The sequence below is a fragment of the Natator depressus genome, chromosome 4 (assembly GCF_965152275.1).
Source record: "Natator depressus isolate rNatDep1 chromosome 4, rNatDep2.hap1, whole genome shotgun sequence".
Lineage (NCBI taxonomy): Eukaryota > Metazoa > Chordata > Testudines > Cheloniidae > Natator > Natator depressus.
The window spans coordinates 139,256,871-139,280,061 of record NC_134237.1 but is presented as its reverse complement, the minus strand read 5'-3'; the positions used below and the strand labels follow the sequence as shown (position 1 = coordinate 139,280,061).

At 47.7% G+C, this 23,191-nt stretch overlaps 1 long non-coding RNA gene across 1 annotated transcript; it reads left to right on the top strand.

Annotated features, from left to right (window-relative positions):
• Positions 1–994: 994 nt before the first annotated feature.
• LOC141986035 (uncharacterized) lies at positions 995–5,379 on the top strand. The gene is made up of 3 exons (XR_012639109.1): positions 995–1,036; positions 2,007–2,148; positions 5,048–5,379. It is a non-coding gene; the product is annotated as an uncharacterized LOC141986035 (long non-coding RNA).
• Positions 5,380–23,191: the final 17,812 nt, after the last annotated feature.

Sequence of the window (23,191 nt, the reverse complement as noted above, 5' to 3'; positions counted from 1 at the left end):
TCGCTAACAGGGGCTTTGCTGCAAAAGCACGCTGCTTCAAATTGTTCTTACTAAAAAATGACCAATGTTAGTCTAAAACATAGGAGGAAACTTTTTTATCACTATAATGAACTTTTATAAACAGCTTCTCTGTGCTTTTAACCCTGCGATGTTTCTGCATGCTAACTTTTTATTGAAACATATGCAAAAGTGCTAAATGAAGGGATGTGTCTTCATATAGGCTTGTCTTTTAAAGTTTTATTCCTTTACAAGAGTTAATGTAGCTTTCACTTGTATTTGTTAAAAAGTGGGGGAAGAAGCAATCTTCTTCTCTCTGATCCACTGGCTCAAAGAGGCTGTTTTTGTTGCAGCTTCAAATTGTCCTCACTAAAAGCATAGGGAAAAGCTTTTAAAAACTTTTTGTTAGTAAGGGTTTGTGGGTTTAACCCTGGGGTGTTTCTGCATGCTCATTTTTTATTAAAACACCTATAAATAAAGGGCTGTGTCTTCATATAGGTTTGTCTTTTCAAGTGATTATAAAACAGAGCTTTATTCCTTTACAAAACTTAAGATAATTTTTACTTGCTTTTGTTAAAAAGTGGGGGAAGAAGCAGCCTTCTTATCTCTGATCAGCTGACTCACAGACGCTGTTTCTGCTAACAGCGGCTTTGCCGCAGAAGCAAAATGCTTCAAATTGTCCTCACTAAAACATGACCAATGTTAGTCTAAAACATAGGGGAAAAACTTTTAAAAACTGTTTGTTACTAAGGGCTTATGGTTTTAACCTTTATTAAAGCCCCTATGTAAAAGTGCTACATGGCGGGAAAGATGCTTGAGGTCTGTTTTTTTAGATAAGAATAAGGCAGTTAAAGGGGGGTGGGGGAGGGAGAGGGCTCTTGTTTAAAAATCTTGGGAGTACAGGATTGGTTCGGGAAAATGTATTCTATGATGCAGCTGAGGAACAGCCTCTGATTGGTCCGATCCAAAGGCAGAGATAACTAACCTGAGGGGTTGTGAGCCTTGGGAGCTCGCTCTTTCGCCAGGAACAGCCGCAAGGGTAAGATCTCTCTCTATCTGACTCAACCCCGTGTTGCCTGTCTTTGCCCTTTGCAGAGGGGCTTTCTATTCCCTTTTCCTGCCCTGTTCTCTCTTTTAACCTCTCTTTATATGTTTCTCTTTTGTTTAACTCTTTTTAAATGCTCTTTTCTTTACCTATCCTTGTATTTAATATTTTAAATGTTTTTCTATTAACCTCCCTTTATATTTTTACCATGTGGTTACCAAGCAGTCTTCACTTTATAAAATTCCCTTTTTTTGCCATGTGTGTTCTTTTAACCTATCTTTATATTTTTCTGTTATATTTAATATTTTAAAATGCTCTTTTCTTAACATATCCTTATATTTAATATTTTAAATGCTTCTTTATTAACCAAGCTTTATATTTTTACCATGTGCTTACTAAACAGTTTCCTTTATATTTTTCTCTTTTATTTAACTCTTTTTACATGCTCTTTTCTTTACCTACCCTTATATTTAATACACCTTTTAAAATTTATCTCAAAATGTTTTATTCTTTAATAATATGCCAAACTAGTCCCTTAAAAACACCTCTCCTTACCAAAAATCTTTCTTTTCTTTAATACCTTTCCTCTATTCTTTCAAACTAACCCTTTAAAAACAAAAATCTTTATTTTCTTTAAGTTCTCTCACTCTATTCTTTCAACCTTTTTCTTTAAATAATCAAGCAAATGTATCAAAGCACAAGCACGCAACATTCCCCCTATTCAAACATAAAAAATAATCAAAAAAAATTTTTCAAAATGGCCGACGGCGCCAAACCTTGGTACCAACGGGAAGGGAGGGCAGGACATTAGCCCTAAAGAGGGCATGGAAACCTGTCAAAAATACATGGCGATGAATACTATCGAGGTGTATACTACTAACGACTTTTCTCCATCTTTTTTATGGCAACCTTTCAAGTGTTTGAAGACTGTTGTCATATCCCCCCTTAATCTCCTCTTTTCCAGACCAAACACAGCCATTTCCTTTAGTCTTTGCTCAGGCGCCTTGCACTGGGGTTGGAGACGTGGATGGAGAGCTACAGCAAGACAGGCAGAATAGAGCACATAGGGCTAAGAAAAGGGATGCAATTTGGAAGAGAAATAAGAGGTGAGGAAAAGGAATGGGCCATGTTATCTGCATATAAATCAAAGGGATTGTGCTATCTAGCAGTCACCAAATAGCTTCAGAATTCAACCCTGGTTTTTGGCCCTATACGCAAATCTGTCCCAGAATGTGTATGGCAGGTCCTCACAAAGACTTTTTCTAACTGTTCTAGGGACCCCACTAGATGAACTTTATTAAATATCATATCCCCATCCATTCTATCACCTGGAGAAATGTCTTTGTCTGTCATAATGCACCATCAAGATGCTCAGATAAAATCTGGGAATATCCAGATAAAATCCCCTAATCATGATGACATGCTGCTGAACTTGATTTGTACTTACCATGCATTTAGCTACAATATTTCCATGAAGGAGTATATCAAATCTAAATGTTGTCCAGTTGAAGATGTTAATATTCAGTTTGCTACATTATGTTTTAATACATTGACATTGAATATTTCCCTGAACCATTCTGGAGAATGGACATTTGAAGCTCCTTTCGAACTTAGGGTTGGGAAAGAGATGCAAGAAATGCATCCTCCACCCTCTAGGTACAAAGTAGGACCATTTGGAGTAAAGCGGGATATAACTAGAAGTCTAATGATAAATCTGCAATAGTCTATAAAACAATTCCTAATCATGCCAACTCAATTATCTATTGCCACCCTGTACTCCCCTTGTGCTCATTATATCTCTCCGCTACTTATGGGGTGGAGAGCATGGCTAAACGGAGTGTTGCCTCCAACTTCTTCAGTAATCAAGAGGAAGAAGTGAGATTTGGGAGCAACCTTACTAGGCGAAATGGGAGCTGGTTTGGGGGTACTTAATGCTGTGGATCAGCAATATTTGGCTAAGTGTATAGGAGAATTGGGTCATGATGCAGCCTCCCTCTCAGAATCTCTCACTTCGGCGTCCCAAAGCCTGGCATCTATAACATTTGACACAGTGGATATTCTTCCACACTGGCTCGAGATGCAGCAGCAAGGCCTCTTCCAAATATTGGGTGCTCTGAGCATGTTGCAGTCAAATCTCTCAGAAACTCTTGAGTGCATTGAGGCTCAGCAGTGGTTAATTGGTGTGGCGAAGTCACTTGTACGAGATGGTTCAAATCAACAGCTGCCAAAAAAGTTAAAGAAAATAATTTATGAACATGCTAGTGACTTTGAAAAGTTATATCTCCAATGGTGGCGATTGCTCACATTTACTTATTTTCCCCAAAATGACACTATCATGGCTTTGATTTTAACTTTGCAATCAGCTAAGGCGAAAATACATCCATTAATATCTTTAGGTGTGTATTCCAACAAGTCCTTACTTGTGCCTGTTGAAGAACATAAATGGATGCATATAAATAAGGAAAATGAGTACACTCCCATTAACCTACAGGCCTGTATCTGGGATACACTTGTACCACCCAGGTGTGGGACAAGGATGAAACAAGTTTATGCCCTGAAGAAGGTACCTGCTTATATGAGGTTTTTCATCATTCTGTCAGCTGTGCCTCTGCTGGGGTACAAGTAGATCAACACTGCTTTTGTATTAGGAGCCTGTGGCCTTAGAATCATAGAATATCAGGGTTGGAAGGGACCCCAGAAGGTCATCTAGTCCAACCCCCTGCTCGAAGCAGGACCAATCCCCAACTAAATCATCCCAGCCAGGGCTTTGTCAAGCCTGACCTTAAAAACCTCTAAGGAAGGAGATTCTACCACCTCCCTAGGTAACGCATTCCAGTGTTTCACCACCCTCTTAGTGAAAAAGTTTTTCCTAATATCCAATCTAAACCTCCCCCATTGCAACTTGAGACCATTACTCCTTGTTCTGTCATCTGCTACCATTGAGAACAGTCTAGAGCCATCCTCTTTGGAACCCCCTTTCAGGTAGTTGAAAGCAGCTATCAAATCCCCCCTCATTCTTCTCTTCTGCAGACTAAACAATCCCACTGTGCCTTACTTCTCTGTAAATAATTTCTACGAGATTAGTAATGGTAAAAGAGGAAACCTATGTCTATGCCAAGTTATACAAATCTATGGGTGTGATGTTAATGTTACCACACCTAGTGTGACTATGGAAACCATCCTGTATACTTACCGTTTGTATGATGAGTTAATGCCCATCCAGGCTGGCGCAGACTTGGAGACCACTGAGAAACTTTTGGTGCATCCAAAGCTTGCCCGATACATAGATAATCTACAAAAGGAAGGGGCAAAAACATTATTGACGGTACAACACTCCGTAACAGAATAACAAAAAGGATAAAAGAAGAGATGACCCCAGCTCATTGGTGGGATATTATCTTCCATAAGAACTTATCAGTGGATACCAGATCCACTTGGAATAACTTCTTACATCCCATTGTTGTATTGCTAATCATACAAGGTGTTATGCTGATATAACTGGTGATGTTAACTATTGGCTTTTGTATGTATAAAAAAGGAAATGGTAAGAGGACACCAAGGGTACCATTTGATATTAATGCCTTGGGATTCTTAGTTTAAGTATCTGTTTTATATGTTTATAATAGTTATGCTTATCACTAAAACTCCTCCAAGGAGGGGATTGGTGGGTTATGTCCATTTTGTATGTTTTGTATAATTTCAGGATCCCATATTGATTTTCAAAATGGAGTTTGTGCCCAGGTGATCCAGTTGATCAGTTTTCCCGCCTTTTTTTTCTCCTCAGAAGTGGTAAACAACTTCTGGATAGAACTGGTTTTTACCACCTTTCCCACAGGGTTTCCCAGAAGGGGTTTTCTGCTCCTTCTACGGGTTTTCCCGGGCCAGATTATATAAGTCTGCCCTGAACACTGCTCAGCTGCTGTCCATCTGAGTGACAGTGAGGGTCTGACTTGCACTCACCTCCCCATCCTCATGGTAGAGGGGGCTCGGGTTTTCCTTCCACAGCTCTGCTTCTACTTTGTCATCACCTGCAAGGAGAAGAGAAGGACAGACAGCCACATCCCACTTGCCATCAGCCACCTTCAGCTGCTGTCCCCTGACGGACCATCTGCTCTTCTGCAGACCCAGAGGAACATCAAGGGACTCCCTGGATCTCCTCTCCAATGACTTTCAACTAGCCAGAGGATTGAGGTCCCAGGCAACAATCAACACTTGATCTATAGAAGGAGCTTTCTATTAAGGGGTTTACTTACCTGTTTATAAGGTTTATTTTGGGGAAATCACTGTATTACATAATTTTACTGTTTACTCCCTCCTTTTCTTTGCCCCATTCATTGTACACCAATCCCTCAATACATTTCATTTGTCTTTCACCTTATCACGACTGACTCCTCGTTATTCAAGGTGGGAGGGACCCTTTATGGGAAGATCAAACCTACCAGATGACAGATGCTGGATAGGGAGGGTCAAATCTAAGGAAACAGGAAGCATAGGAATCTCTTGTCTTATCCCACATATATTTCTTTGCCTTTCTGCCCTTTCCTCTAACAAGTACAAAGGCCTGGTCTACACTACAAGTTTATATCAGATGTAGCAGCGTTAAATTGAATTAACCCTGCACCCGTCCACACAATGAAACCATTTTTTTTTACATAAAGGGCTCTTAAAACTGATTTCTGTACTTCTCCCCAATGAGGGGATTAGCGGTGAAATCGACATCCCCATTTCGAATTAAGGTTAGTGTGGACGCAATTCGAAGGTATTGGCCTCCGGGACCTATCCCACGGTGCACCATTGTGACCGCTCTGGACAGCACTCTGAACTCGGATGCACTGGCCAGGCGTACAGGTGGCCAGGCGTACAGGTGACCATGCAGTCCCAGAATCGAAAAAGAGCTCCAGCATGGACCAAATGGGAGGTACTGGATCTGATCGCTGTATGGGGAGAGGAATCCATGCTATCAGAACTCCGTTCCAAAAGACAAAATGCCAAAACGTTTCAAAAAATCTCCGAGGTTATGAGGGGCAGAGGCTACAGCTGGGACGCAACACAGTGCCACGTGAAACTTAAGGAGCTCAGACAAGGATACCAGAAAACCAAAGAATCAAACGGACGCTCTGGGACAGAGTCCCAGACACTGCTTCAACGCTGAGCTGCATGCAATTCTAGGGGGGGCCGCCACCACTACCCCACCCCTGTTCGTGGACTCTGAAGATGGGGTACTCTCCGCTATGCCTGAGGATTTTGCAAATGGGGAAGATGAGGAGGAGGAGGAGGACGAGCTTGAGGAGAGCACACAGCACACCGTTCTCCCCGACAGCCAGGATCTTTTTATCACCCTGACTGAAATACCCTCCCAACCCAATGAAGCCAGAGAAGGGACCTCTGGTGAGTGTACCTTTTAAAATATAATATATGTTATAAAAGCAAGTGTTTTTTAATGATTAAATAGCCCTGAGGACTTGGGATGCATTCGTGGCCAGTACAACTACTGGAAAAGTCTGTTAACGTGTCTGGGGATGGAGCGGAAATCCTCCAGCGACTTCTCCATGAAGTTCTCTTGGAGGTACTCTAAAAGCCTTTGCAGAAGGTTTCTGGGAAGAGCAGCCTTATTCCATCCTTCATGGTAGGACACTTTACCACGCCATGCTAGTAGCAAGTAATCTGGTATCATTGCATGACAAAGCCTGGCAGCGTATGGTCCCAGTGTTTGCTGGCATTCAAGCAACATCCGTTCTTTATCTCTCTGTGTTATCCTCAGAAGAGTGATATCATTCATGGTAACCTGGTTGAAATAGGGGAGTTTAATTAAAGGGACATTCAGAGGTGCCCGTTCCTATTGGGCTGTTTGCCTGTGGCTGAAAAGAAATCCTCCCCTCAGTTAGCCACGCGGTGGGAAGGGGACACCATTGGCGCTGAGCTGTTCTCGTTTGGCTAGCAGGGATCTTCCCTGATACCGGCCACGCGGTGGGCTGAGGGGTAAAGCAATCATCCCAGAGAATTGGATGAGGGTGGTGGTTAGTTTGGTTTCTGCTCCTGCATGTTAACAGGAAAACCACAGCACTAAATGGCCAACTCAACGGGCTTTGCTTGGTATGGGAGAGGAGGGTGCTGCTGTTATGAAGGTTGCAGAAGCCAAAAGACTATGGCTTACCATGGCCACCTGCAAGCTGAATTCTGTTGCCCAGCACTGTGTGTGTGATCTCTAATAACAAAGCCGCAGGCACTCAATATAAGATGCAAAATGTGACCTCGTACCAAAATCACATGTGCTATGTAATGTGAATAGTGTTGTTCACTGTGAAAGAGTATAGCCATTGTTCTGTAAAATGTATCTTTTTAAATACTTCACTCCCTTTTTTTCCTCCAGCCGCTGCAAATGTTTCAAGCCTCCCTCCTCCGTCCCAAAGGCTATCTCAGATAAGGCGGCGAAAAAAGCATGCACAATTAAATGTTCTCTGAGCTCATGCTCTGGCACTGACAGAGCTCAGCAGAATGTGTGGAGGGACACAATAGCAGAGTACAGGACAGTGGCCGATGAATGTGAGGAGAGGTGGCAGCAGGAAGATCAGAGGAGGCATGAGGCAACACTGGGGCTACTGCGGGATCAAACGGACATGCTCCGGCGTCTGGTGGATGTTCATGAACGGCAGTAGGATCACAGACTGCCGCTTCAGCCCCTGTTTAACCGCCCTCCCTCCTCCCCAAGTTCCATAGCCTCCTCAGCCAGACGCCCAAGAACACGGGGGAGGGAGGCTCTGGGCACACAACCACTCCACCCCAGTGGACAGCCCAAGCAACAGAAGGCTGGCATTCAACAAGTTTTAAAGTGGCCTTTTTCTTCCCTCCTACCCTCCTCCCACACCCCACCCAGGCTACCTTGTGAGTTATCTCCCTATTTTTATAATCAATTAATAAAGAATACATGTTTTTTAAATGATAGCAACTTTATTTCCTTTGCAAGCAAACTGTGATCGAAGGGGGAAGGGCGGGTGGCTTACAGGGAATTTAGAGGCAACCAAGGGGGTGGGTTTTCAGCAAGCAGAAACAAACAGAAGTGTCACAAAGTACCCTGCCCAGTCATGAAACTGGTTTTCAAAGCTTCTCTGATGCGCAGCACTTCCTGCTGTGCTCTTCTAACCGCCCTGGTGTCTGGCTGTGCATATTCAGTGGCCAGACACTTTGCCTCAACTTCCCACCCCACCATAAACGTCTCCCCCTTACTCTCACAGAGATTGTGGAGCACACAGCAAGCCCCAATAACAATGGGAATATTGGTTTCACTGAGGTCTGAGCAAGTCAATAAACTGCACCAGCGACCCTTTAAACATAGATTCATAGATATTAAGGTCGGAAGGGACCATTATGATCATCGAGTCTTACCTCCTGCACATTGCAGGCCACAGAATCTCACCCACCCACTCCTGCGATAAACCTCTCACCTATGTCTGAGCTATTGAAGTCCTCAAATCATGGTTTAAAGACTTTGAGGAGCAGAGAATCCTCCAGCAAGTGACCCGTGCCCCATGCTACAGAGGAAGGCAAAAAACCTCCAGGGCCTCTTCCAATCTGCCCTGGAGGAAAATTCCTTCCAGACCCCAAATATGGCGATCAGCTGAACCCTGAGCATGTGGGAAAGATTCACCAGCCAGATACCCAAGAAAGAATTCTCTGTAGTAACTCAAATCGCACCCCATCTAACACCCCATCACAGGCCATTGGGCCTATTTACCATGAATATTTAAACATCCAAATGCACACTCTACCACCATTCTTCACTTGCTCAGCCTATAGTTCAAGAGCTCCTTACTACTGTCCAAGGTGCCTGTGTATGGCACCATGAGCCAGGGCATTAAGGGGTAGGCTCGGTCCTCAAGGATAACTATAGGCATTTCAACATCCCCAACAGTTATCATAGAATCATAGAATATCAGGGTTGGAAGGGACCTCAGGAGGTCATCTAGTCCAACCCCCTGCTCAAAGCAGGACCGATCCCCAATTAAATCATCCCAGCCAGGGCTTTGTCAACCCTGACCTTAAAAACTTCTAAGGAAGGAAATTCCACCACCTCCCTAGGGAACCCATTCCAGTGCTTCACCACCCTCCTAGTGAAAGAGTTTTTCCTAATATCCAACCTAAACCTCCCCCACTGCAACTTGAGACCATTACTCCTCGTTCTATCATCTGCTACCACTGAGAACAGTCTAGAGCCACCCTCTTTGGAACCCCCTTTCAGGTAGTTGAAAGCAGCTATCAAATCCCCCCTCATTCTTCTCTTCCATAGACTAAACATCCCCAGTTCCCTCAGCCTCTCCTCATAAGTCATGTGTTCCAGACCCCTCATCATTTTTGTTGCCCTCTGCTGGACGCTTTCCAATTTTTCCACATCCTTCTTGTAGTGTGGGGCCCAAAACTGGACACAGTACTCCAGATGAGTCCTCACCAATGTCGACTAGAGGGGAACGATCACGTCCCTCGATCTGCTGGCAGTGCCCCTACTTATACATCCCAAAATGCCATTGGCCTTCTTGGCAACAAGGGCACACTGTTGATTCATATCCAGCTTCTCGTCCACTGTAACCCCTAGGTCCTTTTCTGCAGAACTGGTGCCGAGCCATTCGGTCCCAAGTCTGTAGCGGTGCATTGGATTCTTCCGTCCTAAGTGCAGGACTCTGCACTTGTCCTTATTGAACCTCATCAGATTTCTTTTGGCCCAATCCTCCAATTTGTCCAGGTCCCTCTGTATCCTATCCCTACCCTCCAGCGTATCTACCTCTCCTCCCAGTTTAGTGTCATCTGCAAACTTGCTGAGGGTGCAATCCACACCATCCTCCAGATCATTAATGAAGATATTGAACAAAACCAGCCCCAGGACCGACCCTTGGGGCACTCCACTTGATACCGGCTGCCAACTAGACATGGAGCCATTGATCACTACCCATTGAGCCCAACAATCTAGCCAGCTTTCTATCCACCGTATAGTCCATTCATCCAGCCCATACTTCTTTAACTTGCTGGCAAGAATACTGTGGGAGACAGTGTCAAAAGCTTTGCTAAAGTCAAGGAACAACACGTCCACTGCTTTCCCTTCATCCACAGAACCAGTTATCTCGTCATAGAAGGCAATTAGATTAGTCAGGCATGACTTGCCCTTGGTGAATCCATGCTGCCTGTTGCTGATCACTTTCCTCTCCTCTAAGTGCTTCAGAATTGATTCCTTGAGGACCTGCTCCATGATTTTTCCAAGGACTGAGGTGAGGCTGACCGGCCTGTAGTTCCCCGGATCCTCCTTCTTCCCTTTTTTAAAGATGGGCACTACATTAGCCTTTTTCCAGTCTTCTGGGACTTCCCCCGATCGCCATGAGTTTTCAAAGATAATGACCAATGGCTCTGCAATCACATCCGCCAACTCCTTTAGCACTCTCGGATGCAACGCATCCTGCCCCATGGACTTGTGCACGTCCAGCTTTTCTAAATAGTCCCGAACCACTTCTTTCTCCACAGAGAGCTGGTCACCTCCTCCCCATGCTGTGCTGCCCAGTGCAGTAGTCTGGGAGCTGACCTTGTTCATGAAGACAGAGTCAAAAAAAGCACTGAGTACATTAGCTTTTTCCACATCTTCTGTCACTAGGTTGCCTCCCTCATTCAGTAAGGGGCCCACACTTTCCTTGACTTTCTTCTTGTTGCTAACATACCTGAAGAAACCCTTCTTGTTACTCTTAACATCTCTTGCTAGCTGCAACTCCAGGTGTGATTTGGCCTTCCTGATGTCACTCCTGCATGCCCGAGCAATATTTTTATACTCATCCCTGGTCATTTGTCCAATCTTCCACTTGTTGTAAGCTTCTTTTTTGTATTTAAGATCAGCAAGGATTTCACTGTTAAGCCAAGCTGGTCGCCTGCCATATTTTACTATTCTTTCTACACATCGGTATGGTTTGTCCCTGTAACCTCAATAAGGATTCTTTAAAATACAGCCAGCTCTCCTGGACTCCTTTCCCCATCATGTTATACTCCCAGGGGATCCTGCCCATCAGTTCCCTGAGGTAGTCAAAGTCTGCTTTTCTGAAGTCCAGGGTCCATATTCTGCTGCTTTCCTTTCTTCCCTGTGTCAGGATCCTGAACTCGACCATCTCATGGTCACTGCCTTCCAGGTTCCCATCCACTTTTGCTTCCCCTACTAATTCTTCCCGGTTTGTGAACAGCAGGTCAAGAAGAGCTCTGCCCCTAGTTGGTTCCTCCAGCACTTGCACCAAGAAATTGTCCCCTACATTTTCCAAAAACTTCCTGGATTATCTGTGCACCGCTGTATTGCTCTCCCAGCAGATATCAGGGTGATTGAAGTCTCCCATGAGAAACAGGGCGTGCGATCTAGTAACTTCTGCGAGTTGCTGGAAGAAAGCCTCATCCACCTCATCCCCCTGGTCCGGTGGTCTATAGTAGACTCCCACCACGACATCACCCTTGTTACTCACACTTCTAAACTTAATCCAGAAACTCTCAGGTTTTTTTGCAGTTTCATACTTGAGCTCTGAGCAGTCATACTGCTCCCTTACATACAGTGCAACTCCCCCACCTTTTCTGCCCTGCCTGTCCTTCCTGAACAGCTTATATCCATCCATGACAGTACTCCAGTCATATGAGTTATCCCACCAAGTCTCTGTTATTCCAATCACATCAAAATTCCTTGACTGTGCCAGGACTTCTAGTTCTCCCTGCTTGTTTCCCAGGCTTCGTGCATTTGTGTATAGGCACTTGAGATAACCCGCTGATCACCCCTCTTTCTCAGTATGAGGCAGGAGCCATCCCCTCTCACGTGCTCCTGCTCGTGCTTCCTTCCGGTATCCCACTTCCCCACTTACCTCAGGGCTTTGGTCTCCTTCCCCCGGTGAACCTAGTTTAAAGCCCTCCTCACTAGGTTAGCCAGCCTGCTTGGGAAGATGCTCTTCCCTCTCTTCGTTAGGTGGAGCCCATCTCTGCCTAGCACTCCTCCTTCTTGGAACACCATCCCATGGTCAAAGAATCCAAAGCCTTCTCTCCGACACCACCTGCATAGCCATTCGTTGACTTCCACGATTCAACGGTCTCTACCCAGGTCTTTTCCTTCCACGGAAATAACCTTCCACGGTTATTTTCTGGTCTGGGAAGTAAATCCCTTTCCTGCAGCCGTTTAAACAGACCAGAGTTCCTGAAGACGCAAGCATCATGAACCTTTCCCGGCCATCCCACGTTGATGTTGGTGAAACGTCCCTTGTGATCCACCAGTGCTTGCATCACCATTGAAAAGTACCCCTTTCGGTCTGTGTACTAGCTGCCTTGGTGCTCCGGTGCCAAGATAGGGATATGCGTTCTGTCTATAGCCCCACCACAGTTAGGGAATCCCATTGTAGCAAAGCCATCTAGTATGACCTGCACATTTCCCAGAGTCACTACCTTTGATAGCAGCAGCTCAATGATTGTGTGGGCTACTTGCATCACAGCAACCCCCACAGTAGATTTGCCCACTCCAAATTGATTCCCGACTGACCGGTAGCTGTCTGGCGTTGCAAGCTTCCACAGGGCTATTGCCACTCGCTTGTGAACTGTGAGGGCTGCTCTCATCTTGGTATTCTTCAGCTTCAGGGCAGGGGAAAGCAAGTCACAAAGTTCCATGAAAGTGCCCTTACGTATGCGAAAGTTTCGCAGCCACTGGGAATCATCTCAAACCTGCAACACTATGCGGTCTCACCACTCTGTGCTTGTTTCCCAGGCCCAGAATCAGCATTCCACAGCATGAGCCTGCCCCAGTAACACCATGATCTCCAAATTGCTGAGGACCACCGCGGTTTTAGAGAAATCTGTGTTCATGTCCTCATCACCGCGCTGCCGTCGCCTCCTCGCCCAGTTTTTCAGGTGCTGGTTCTGCATAAACTGCATGATAATGCGTGAGGTGTTTACAATGGTCATAACTGCTGCAGTGAGCTGAACGGGCTCCATGCTTGCTGTGCTATGGCGTCTGCTTGGGCAATCCAGGGAAAAGGATGCGAAACGATTGTCTGCTGTTGCTTTCACGGAGGGAGGGAGGGTTGACTGATGACATTTACCCATAACCACCCGTGACAAATTTTTGGCCCCATCAGGCATTGGGAGCTCAGCCTAGAATTCCATTGGGCAGCGGGAACTGTGGGATAGCTACCCACAGTGCACCGCTCGGAATGTCGACACTTGCCACGATACTGTGGATGCACACCGCCGAATTAATGTGCTTAGTGTGGACGCATGCACTCGAATTTATACAATCTGTTCCCAAAAATCGACTTCTGTAAAATCGGAGTACTTTCGTAGTGTAGACATGGCCAAAGAGAGCCTGAATGCATGTTCTCTTGAGGTTAACATTAGGCTGGGGCAGAACTTGGTTTTAACAGGAAACTCCCCTTTCCTCCTCTTAAAATGTTGTTTCTCACTTTGGCTGACGTTGGAAGCTAGCTTACAAAAACCTCCCAATGCAGTAGGGCTGGATTCTGCCATGCTAATCCACACTGGGTTATACCTTCCTCCACAAGCAGCCTCATTCATTTCAAGAGGACCAGCTGCAAATTAAGGTATTTGTCATAGTGAGTAAAAGTGGCAGAATCTCACCCTCTGGCTTGGTCTACACTACAGAGTTAGACACTGCAGGTTACTTACATCGGCTGTTGGCTGTCATTCATGGAGCAGCTGTATTGTGAGCCTCTGTGACCGTGTAAACCACCAGACAGGAGAGGGACATTAACTGGTGTGAAGTGCCGGTCTCCAGCAGAAGGTGTTACATCCTTCCCGACAGGAAAGGTCCATTGACACCAGACAGACTGTTGTGGGATGTGAAAGAGGATAAGATACATTGGTTGTTCTGCCCCTCCCCTGGGAAAATGAGTCATGCAAGTGGATTCTTCCATCAGCTGGGTTCGCAGCTCAGAGCACATGGCAGTTTCCTCTATATTTTTCTCTTTTATTAAACTCTTTTTAAATGCTCTTTTCTTAACATACCCTTATATTTAATACACCTTTTAAATTTATCTCAAAATTTTTTATTCTTTAATAACATAGAATCATAAAATATCAGGGTTGGAAGGGACCTCAGGAGGTCATCTAGTCCAACCCCCTGCTCAAAGCAGGACTGATCCCCGACTAAATCATCCCAGCCAGGGCTTTGTCAAGCCTGACCTTAAAAACTTCTAAGGAAGGAGATTCCACCACCTCCCTAGGTAACGCATTCCAGTCTTTCACCACCCTCATAGTGAAAATTTTTTTCCTAATATCCAACCTAAACCTCCCCCACTGCAACTTGAGACCATTACTCCTTGTTCTGTCATCTGCTACCACTGAGAACAGACTAGAGCCATCCTCTTTGGAACCCCCTTTCAGGTAGGTGCCCAACTAGTCCTTTAAAAACACCTCTCCTTACTAAACCTAACCAAAACTCTTTCTTTTCTTTAATAACTTGTCTCTCTTCTTTCAAACTAACCCTTTTAAAACAAAAATCGTTATTTTTCTTTCAGTTCTCTCTTTCTATTCTTTAATAACATGCCAAACTAGGCCTTTAAAATCATCTCTCCGTACCAAACCTAACCAAAAATCTGAGCACAGAGTGTGGAGCCAGGCAGGTGCAGCCCAGCTGGACTGGGGAGCCTGGGCAGCGGCTCAGCTGGGAGCAGGGAGCCAAGAGCCTAGGGCGTAGCCAAGCTCTAGCTGGAGCTCCCCACACATCCCGGCGTTCTTCTCAATTTCACGGCTCCATGAATGAGCCAACAGCCGCGGTAAGTAACCCACGGTGTCTACACAGACACTGTGTTGCCCTGACTACACTGACATAAGGCCTATGCCCGGAGTATTATGTCAGTGTAGTAGGGCACTTACATCGGTGGGACCAAAGCTCTGGTGTGTACACTGACATGAATAGGTCGACGTAAGGCAGCTTACCTTGACCTAACTCTGTCGTGTAGACCAAGCCAGAGGGTGAGATTCTGCCACATTTACTCACTATGAGAAATACCTTAATTTGCAGCTGGTCCCCTTGAAATGAATGAGCCTGCTTGTCGGGGAAGATATAACCCAGTGTGGATTAGCATGGCAGAACCCATGATCTGGGGAACTACAGGCCAGTCAGCCTCACCTCAGTCCTTGGAAAAATCATGGAGCAGGTCCTCAAAGAATCAATTCTGAAGCACTTAGAGGAGAGGAAAGTGATCAGGAACAGTCAGCATGGATTCACCAAGGGCAAGTCATGCCTGACTAATCTAATTGCCTTCTATGACGAGATAACTGGCTCTGTGGATGAGAGGAAAGCAGTGGACGTGTTATTCCTTGACTTTAGCAAAGCTTTTGACATCGTCTCCCACAGTATTCTTGCCAGCAAATTAAAGAAGTATGGGCTGGATGAATGGACTATAAGGTGGATAGAAAGCTGGCTAGATTGTCGGTCTCAACGGGTAGTGATCAATGGCTCCATGTCTAGTTGGCAGCCGGTATCAAGCGGAGTGCCCCGAAGGTCGGTCCTGAGGCCAGTCTTGTTCAGTATCTTCCACAACCCCCCTAGGCATCTGTTCCATTGTCCTACTGCTCTTACAGTTGGGAAGTTTGTCCTGAGATTTAATCTAAATCTGCGGTGCTGTAGTTTGAACCCATCACTTCTTGTTCTGCCCTCTGTATTGCAACCCTCCCCTCCTAGCTTTGTGTCATCTGCAGACTTGATCAGTATGCTCTCCATACCTACGCCCAGGTCATTACTGAAGAGGTTAAAGAACACTGGACCTAGAACTTGAGTTAACTAACTTGAGGTAAAATCCAAGCGAAGACAAGGCAGTGTGTAGTTTTCACATGAGTTGTTAGCAGGTCAAGTTAAAGCCTGTGGAGGAGCCTAACAAGTAATATGAAAAATATGACCTGCCTTGTCTCCACGAGGTTTTAGCTTGTGTTAAGGGAGAACCTTTCTCCCCATCCAGACAAGGCCATCCGGCGCTTAGGAGCACAGCAGGGGACCGCTTAGCATGGAGAAAAAGACTTCTAATTAAAATTAGAATCTTTTGGTTAAACCCAAATGACAAAATCTCCTGCCACACAGAGTACAAAGAGAGCCTGAATCCATGTTCTGTAGAGGTTAACACTAGGCTGGGGCGGAACTTGGGTTTTAACAGGAAACTCCCCTTTCCTCCACTGAAAATGTTGTTTCTCACTTTGGCTAGATTGTCGGGCTCAACGGGTAGTGATCAATGGCTCCATGTCTAGTTGGCAGCCGGTGTCAAGTGGAGTGCCCCAGGGGTCGGTCCTGGGGCCGGTTTTGTTCAATATCTTCATAAATGATCTGGAGGATGGTGTGGATTGCACCCTCAGCAAATTTGCGGATGATACTAAACTAGGAGGAGTGGTAGATACACTGGAGGGCAGGGATAGGATACAGAGGGACCTAGACAAATTGGAGGATTGGGCCAAAAGAAATCTGATGAGGTTCAATAAGGATAAGTGCAGGGTCCTGCACTTAGGACGGAAGAACCCAATGCACCGCTACAGACTAGGGACCGAATGGCTAGGCAGCAGTTCTGCGGAAAAGGACCTAGGGGTGACAGTGGACGAGAAGCTGGATATGAGTCAGCAGTGTGCCCTTGTTGCCAAGAAGGCCAATGGCATTTTGGGATGTATAAGTAGGGGCATAGCGAGCAGATCGAGGGACGTGATCGTTCCCCTCTATTCGACATTGGTGAGGCCTCATCTGGACTACTGTGTCCAGTTTTGGGCCCCACACTACAAGAAGGATGTGGATAAATTGGAGAGAGTCCAGCGAAGGGCAACAAAAATGATTAGGGGTCTGGAACACATGACTTCTGAGGAGAGGCTGAGGGAACTGGGATTGTTTAGTCTGCAGAAGAGAAGAATGAGGGGGGATTTGATAGCTACTTTCAACTACCTGAGAGGTGGTTCCAGAGAGGATGGTTCTAGACTATTCTCAGTGGTAGAAGAGGACAGGACAAGGAGTAATGGTCTCAAGTTGCAGTGGGGGAGGTTTAGGTTGGATATTAGGAAAAACTTTTTCACCAAGAGGGTGGTGAAACACTGGAATGTGTTACCTAGGGAGGTGGTGGAATCTCCTTCCTTAGAAGTTTTTAAGGTCAGGCTTGACAAAGCCCTGGCTGGGATGATTTAATTGGGGATTGGTCCTGCTTTGAGCAGGGGGTTGGACTAGATGACCTCCTGAGGTCCCTTCCAACCCTGATATTCTATGATTCTATGATTCTATGAAAGCTAGCTTACAAAAACCTCTCGAGCAGGGAGGTTGTCTGGGATGGTTTAGACACAGCAAACCTGGCATCTTGGCAGGGGTTAGACTAGATGACCCTTGCGGCCCCTTCTAACTCGATGGTTCTATGAGTTAACATCCCTCTTCTGCAGTGATGACAAAGCCTTAAGGGTTGGCTCCTGGCCCTCACTCAGGTAGCTCCAGCCAGGCCTTTCCCTCTGGCTGGTGTGGGGGAGGATGCTTCCTGATGCTTCCCTGACCCTGGATCCTCTCTGGATCTTCCACAGGTCTCTTTCTGCCCTTTACCCTCCTATCAGGGCTCCAGGCACCAGCTCTCCCAGAGCGAGGGAGCTCTACCAGCCCCTTGCAAGACTCTGGGCCTCTCCCACCAGCCCCCTATGTCTTTCTGAGCCCCTTGTCTCCCCTCTGTGATACAGCAGGCTCCATTTTACAAGCAGCCCTGCTGTGACGTTATTGACTCAAACTGGGACCGTATAGAACATTGTTGCAACCAAGATCCTGTAGTGGCACCAAATTGTGTATAAAGGGGGCCAAATAAGGCGTTTAAGACGAGGTTATGGTTTGCTGGTTAGGATTATGCTATCTGTTTGCATGTATCATTTTTGTATTTAAAGATATAAGTATTGGCTCTATACTGTCTGTATTCCAAACTTGGTTAGTCTCTAAGGTGCCACAAGTACTCCTTTTCTTTTTGTGAATACAGACTAACACGGCTGCTACTCTGAAACCTGTCATTATGTAAGGCACTGCATTTAGCCGTATGGAGTGGAAATCTATCAACTTCATGAAAAAACTCGTACAGATACAGACAGATTTCATGGTCTGTGTGTATATAAATCTCCTCACTGTATTTTCCACTTTATGCATCCGATGAAGTTAGCTGTAGCCCATGAAAGCTTATGCTCAAATAAATTGGTTAGTCTCTAAGGTGCCACAAGTCCTCCTTTTCTTTTTGCGAATACAGACTAACACGGCTGCTCCTCTGAAACTTGTGCTGTGCTTCTGGGTGACACCCCAGACAAATTGGTGTCAGCTCTGCCTAGCCTGCTGGGTGGCCCATTAAGGACCATCAGCGACACAACTGACCCACTGAGAGAAGGCAGACACACCTGGGGACTCAGCCAGGTGTGCAGGGACCTGCCTAGGGACAGAACTCTGAGGTGTTTCCAGGCCATGGGATGGGCAGCTTGTCTTTGGGACAAAGAAAGAGAGACCACATGGCAAGAGACTATAAAAAGCTGCGGCAGCTCCTCCATCTGGTCTTCAACCCTGCTTCTGACCTCTGGAGGGACTTTGCTACACGGAAGCTTTGAACAAAGGACTGAAGGACCCCTCCCAGCTGGGGATGTTCTCCAGAGACGGGATTTGAACCTGCTGTTTATTCCATCGCTGCTGCGAGCCTGAACCAAGAACTTGGCCATGACTGTATGGCATTGATTCCATTTAACCAGTTCTCGCTCTCGTCTCTCTCTTTTTCCTTTTATGAATAAACCTTTAGATTTTAGATTCTAAAGGATTGGCCACAGCGTGATATGTGGGTAAGATCTGATTTGTATATTGACCCGGGTCTGGGGCTTGGTCCTTTGGGACCCAGGGAACCATTTTTCTTTTACTGGGGTATTTGGTTTTCATAACCATTCGTCCCCATAACGAGTGGCACTGGTGGGGATACTGGGAAACTGGGGTGTCTAAGGGAATTACTTGTGTGACTTGTGGTTAGCTAGTGGGGTGAGACCGAAGTCCTCTCTGTCTGGCTGGTTTGGTTTGCCTTGGGGTGCACAGAAACCCCAGCCTTGGGTTGTGACTGCCCTGCTCGAAGCAATTTGTCCTGAACTGGCACTCTCCGTGGGGTCCCACCAGAACCAGCATCGTTACACCTGCCCCTTCCCCAAGCTACCATCATGTGATGTCTGATGCAGCCAGCATCCCAAACCCATCACCTGGGGGTTGGGGGGGAGGTGGGGGCTAACGGCACATTGATGGGGCTGAGCCCAAATCCCCTAAAAGGGCCAGCCCGCCCCGTGACACCACCCACCTGGCAGGCTGCCGGGAATCAGGCAGTGCTGTCCCAGGGGCGATGCTGGAGCAGTGCACAGAGATGCAATGGGCTAGGGGAGGCGGTGGAAGCAGTATTATGTGTAACTGTGACACCCCCTTCCCTCCCCCTCAGCACAACTCCCTGCTGAAGCACTGGCCTGATCTCTGTCTTCTCAGGACTTCAAAAAAGAAAAGTATTGCACAGCCCAGCCCCTGCCTGAAGGGGTTAACGACAGCAGCTAGTCAGCTCAGAAAGTCCCAGACAATTTCTTAGTGAGCCACCGTTTAACACACACACAGACCTCGCAGGCAGGATTTGGGATACTTTTCAGTCCCTTCAGCAGCACGGGTAGGCAATAAATCTGCGGGGTTCCTTACGGAGACTCCCGGGGCTGTTGCTGTTACATGTGTTTCAGTGCAAGGTTACAGCACAACACTCACTTGTGGAGTTTCGGCCACACCTTCAGAGCATCCCCTCCGAGCTCTCGCAGATCATTTCTCAGTCTCTGGGGCCGGGGGGGGCTCCAAACGTATGTGTCCCCCCTCGGGAGTCTCCGGGGCCTGAGGAGAATGGCGGCCTCTCCATCCCCGCCCAGCGCCTCGGAATCTCCTCAGCAAACACCAGTCCAAAGATGCGTGCGGCCAGCAGCACTTCCCGTCCCACGGCTAACAGACACCAGACAACCGTCTCCTCGTCGTTCAGTGAGATGGGGAATCCGGAGCCCGTTTCCAAGGTGGTTCGGGAACTGCGATGCAGCCTTCACAGCTCTTGGTCCCGCATGGATCAGCCACCAAGCCCCCAGGGCTGCCCCCAGCTCCCATGTCTGAGCCTTTCCCCCCTGAGCTCTGACCGGCTCAGCTCTCGGGGAATGTGTGGAACCTGCAAGGCTGCTTGCCCTTCCTGAAACTTCCCGTACAGCCTCAGAGACGGCTACCGAGGCCGCGTCTCCGCTACAAAGTTATGTCAGCGTTCAGCCACCAAAGTTTGTGTATCGCTGGGCATGTGCCCACTTGGCTGCTTGCACCAGTGCTGCTCACACTCACCAGAGTGCTTGTGTAACCCACTAAACTTTGATTCCACAATTCCCCCGTCAGCCCATGTTACCGCAGGAGCAGCGAGCAGGTTCTGTCTCTTTTGACAGCAGAACTCCCACCTGTGGATGATCACACACAGGGAAAATATGCAGATGTGGACAGTCGTGGATGCCCAAAGGATGGGGCCGGCCTTCGGGGCAGGTGGCATGGGTGACTGCCCAGGGCGCCATGGTCCGGAGTCAAGGAGCAGGACACAGGCCTGGCCCCCACACTGCCCCCAGCCTGCCCCTCACCGTGCTTCAGCGGGATGATGCTGGAGGCCCCACAACACAAGCGGGGCCAGGACACAGAGCAGGACTGCCATGGCTGGGGTGGAACTGGGGGCATCCCAGGACGGGAGAGGGCACAGGCTTCCCCAGGCCCAGTCCCGCCGCTGCATGACCTCCGACAGCCAACCGCACACGCGGCGCATGGGGTGATGCCTTTACGCTCTCGCCGGAGCCCCACCCTCAAGAGGGGGCCATAAAATGCTGGGCACAGGGGGCTGGAACAATGTGTTTGGTGGGGGGCTGAGAGCCACTGGACCCAACTGTAAATCCTGAATGTGATGGAAACCGCTTTCAGCCAGGGGGTGCGGCAGCCCCCCTAGATCCAGCCCCAGAGCGCTGTCTTCCTCTTCCCTCATGCCTCGTCCCCACATCGAACCACCTCTCCTCTCCACTCCCTCCTTCTCCATCCACCTGTCTCTCATCTCCCCCCCTCCTTTCCCCTCCAACCACCGTTCCCCTCTCTTCCCCCTCCTATCACCTCCTGTCAAGGTTCCTTCCCCACTCTGAACTCTAGGGTACAGATGTGGGGACCTGCATGAAAAACCCCCTAAGCTTACTTTTACCAGCTTAGGTTAAAACTTCCCCGAGGTACAAACTATTTTACCTTTTGCCCTTGTACTTTATCGCTGCCACCACCAAACATCTAACAGATATATAATTGGGAAAGAGCCCGCTTGGAAATGTCTTTCCCCCCAGAATCCTCCCCAAACCCTACACCCCCTTTCCTGGGGAAGGCTTGATAAAAATCCTCACCAATTTGCATAGGTGAACACAGACCCAAACCCTTGGATCTTAAGAACAATGAAAAAGGAATCAGGTTCTTAAAAGAAGAATTTTAATTAAAGAAAAAGTAAAAGAATCACCTCTGTAAACTCAGGATGGTAAATACCTTACAGGGTAATTAGATTCAAAACATAGAGAATCCTTTAAGTTACAAAAAGACACAAAAACAGGAATCTACATTCCATTCAGCACAACTTATTTTCTCAGCCATTTAAACAAAACAGAATCTAACGCAGATCTAGCTAGATTGCTTACTAAGTTCTCAGACTCCATTCCTGTTCTGACCCCGGCAAAAGCATCACACAGACAGAGAGAGGCTTTGTTTCTCGCCCCTTCCAGCTTTTGAAAGTATCTTGTCTCTTCATTGGTCATTGTGGTCAGATGCCAGCGAGGTTATCCTAGCTTCTTACCCCTTTACAGGTGAAAGGGTTTTTCCTCTGGCCAGGAGGGATTTTAAAGGTGTTTACCCTTCCCTTTATATTTATGACACCTCCCTTCCCTGCTTCCCCATCCAACCGCCTCTCCCCTCCACCCCTCCCCTCACTTCCCCCATCCAACCACCTCTGCCCTCCCTTCCCCCTCCTTCCCCCATCCAATTACCTCCCCTCCCGCTCCTTCCCCATCCAACCGCCTCTTTCCCCATCCAACCGCCTCTCCCCTCCACTCCCTCCCTCTCCTTCCCCCTCCAACCGCCTCTCCCCTACACCCACATCCTTCCTCCCCATCCTTCCCACCCTTCCTCACCTCATCTTCTGCCCCTCCCCCATGGTTCCCAAAAGGGTGGGGGTGCAGGGCTGTCAGAGGAGAACAACAGGGGATGCTGGCTGAGCAGGGAAGATGGACCAGGAACCTGCGGGGGTTGCTGGCCAACCCTGGGGGAGCTCAAGTCACCTCTTACCGACCTGCTTGTTTTGGGGTGGCTTGGGATTGTTTTTGAAAGGCAGGGTCGCATATTTATCTCGTGAGACTTGGCAACTTTGGCTTTTACCCGTCTGCCTTGAGGTGAAAGGCGCAAAGCCCCGATCCACCCTGATCCCCCTCCTATTTCCTTAAAATGGTAAATAGATGGGGGAAACTGAGGCACAGACAGGTGAGGTAACTTGCCCAAGGTCTCCCAGTGAGTCAGGAGTAGAGGAAGGAATAGAAACCAGGAGTCCCTATTGCCAGGTCTTGTCAGGGACCAGACCAGCAGGGACAGCGGCTGGCCGGCTCTCTGAATAACCTCCCTGCTAGACAGCCTATAAGGCCACCTGCTGTGCCTGGGACCTGCCGGAGGCGCCACAGAGCTGGCTGGCTGCCGGCTCACCAGGCCTGCTTAGACGCCTGGCACCCAGATGAGCTCACTGGCTGCTCAATGTGTATCTTGCCCATGGCAGCTGTGCTTCCCTGTCGTCCAGTCCCTGCTCCAGCCGGCTCCAGGCCCTGCTCCTGCTCTGCTCCAGCCCCTGCTCCCCTTCGGCTTCAGACGTCTAGTCTGATGCCCAGCCCTGCCTCTGCCTCACTCACTGCTTGGCCCCCCACTTCTGGCTTCGGCTTCTGTCTCTCTGGTACTGATCCCGGGCTCCGCCTCTGGCTGAGGACTCTGCTGTACCCCCACCCTGGCTCTGGCATTTGGCTTCTGACCCTGGGCCCATTTCCTGGATGCTGCCCATGCTGGACCCAGCTCGAGCCCGTTAGCTGAAGTCTCACTTCCAC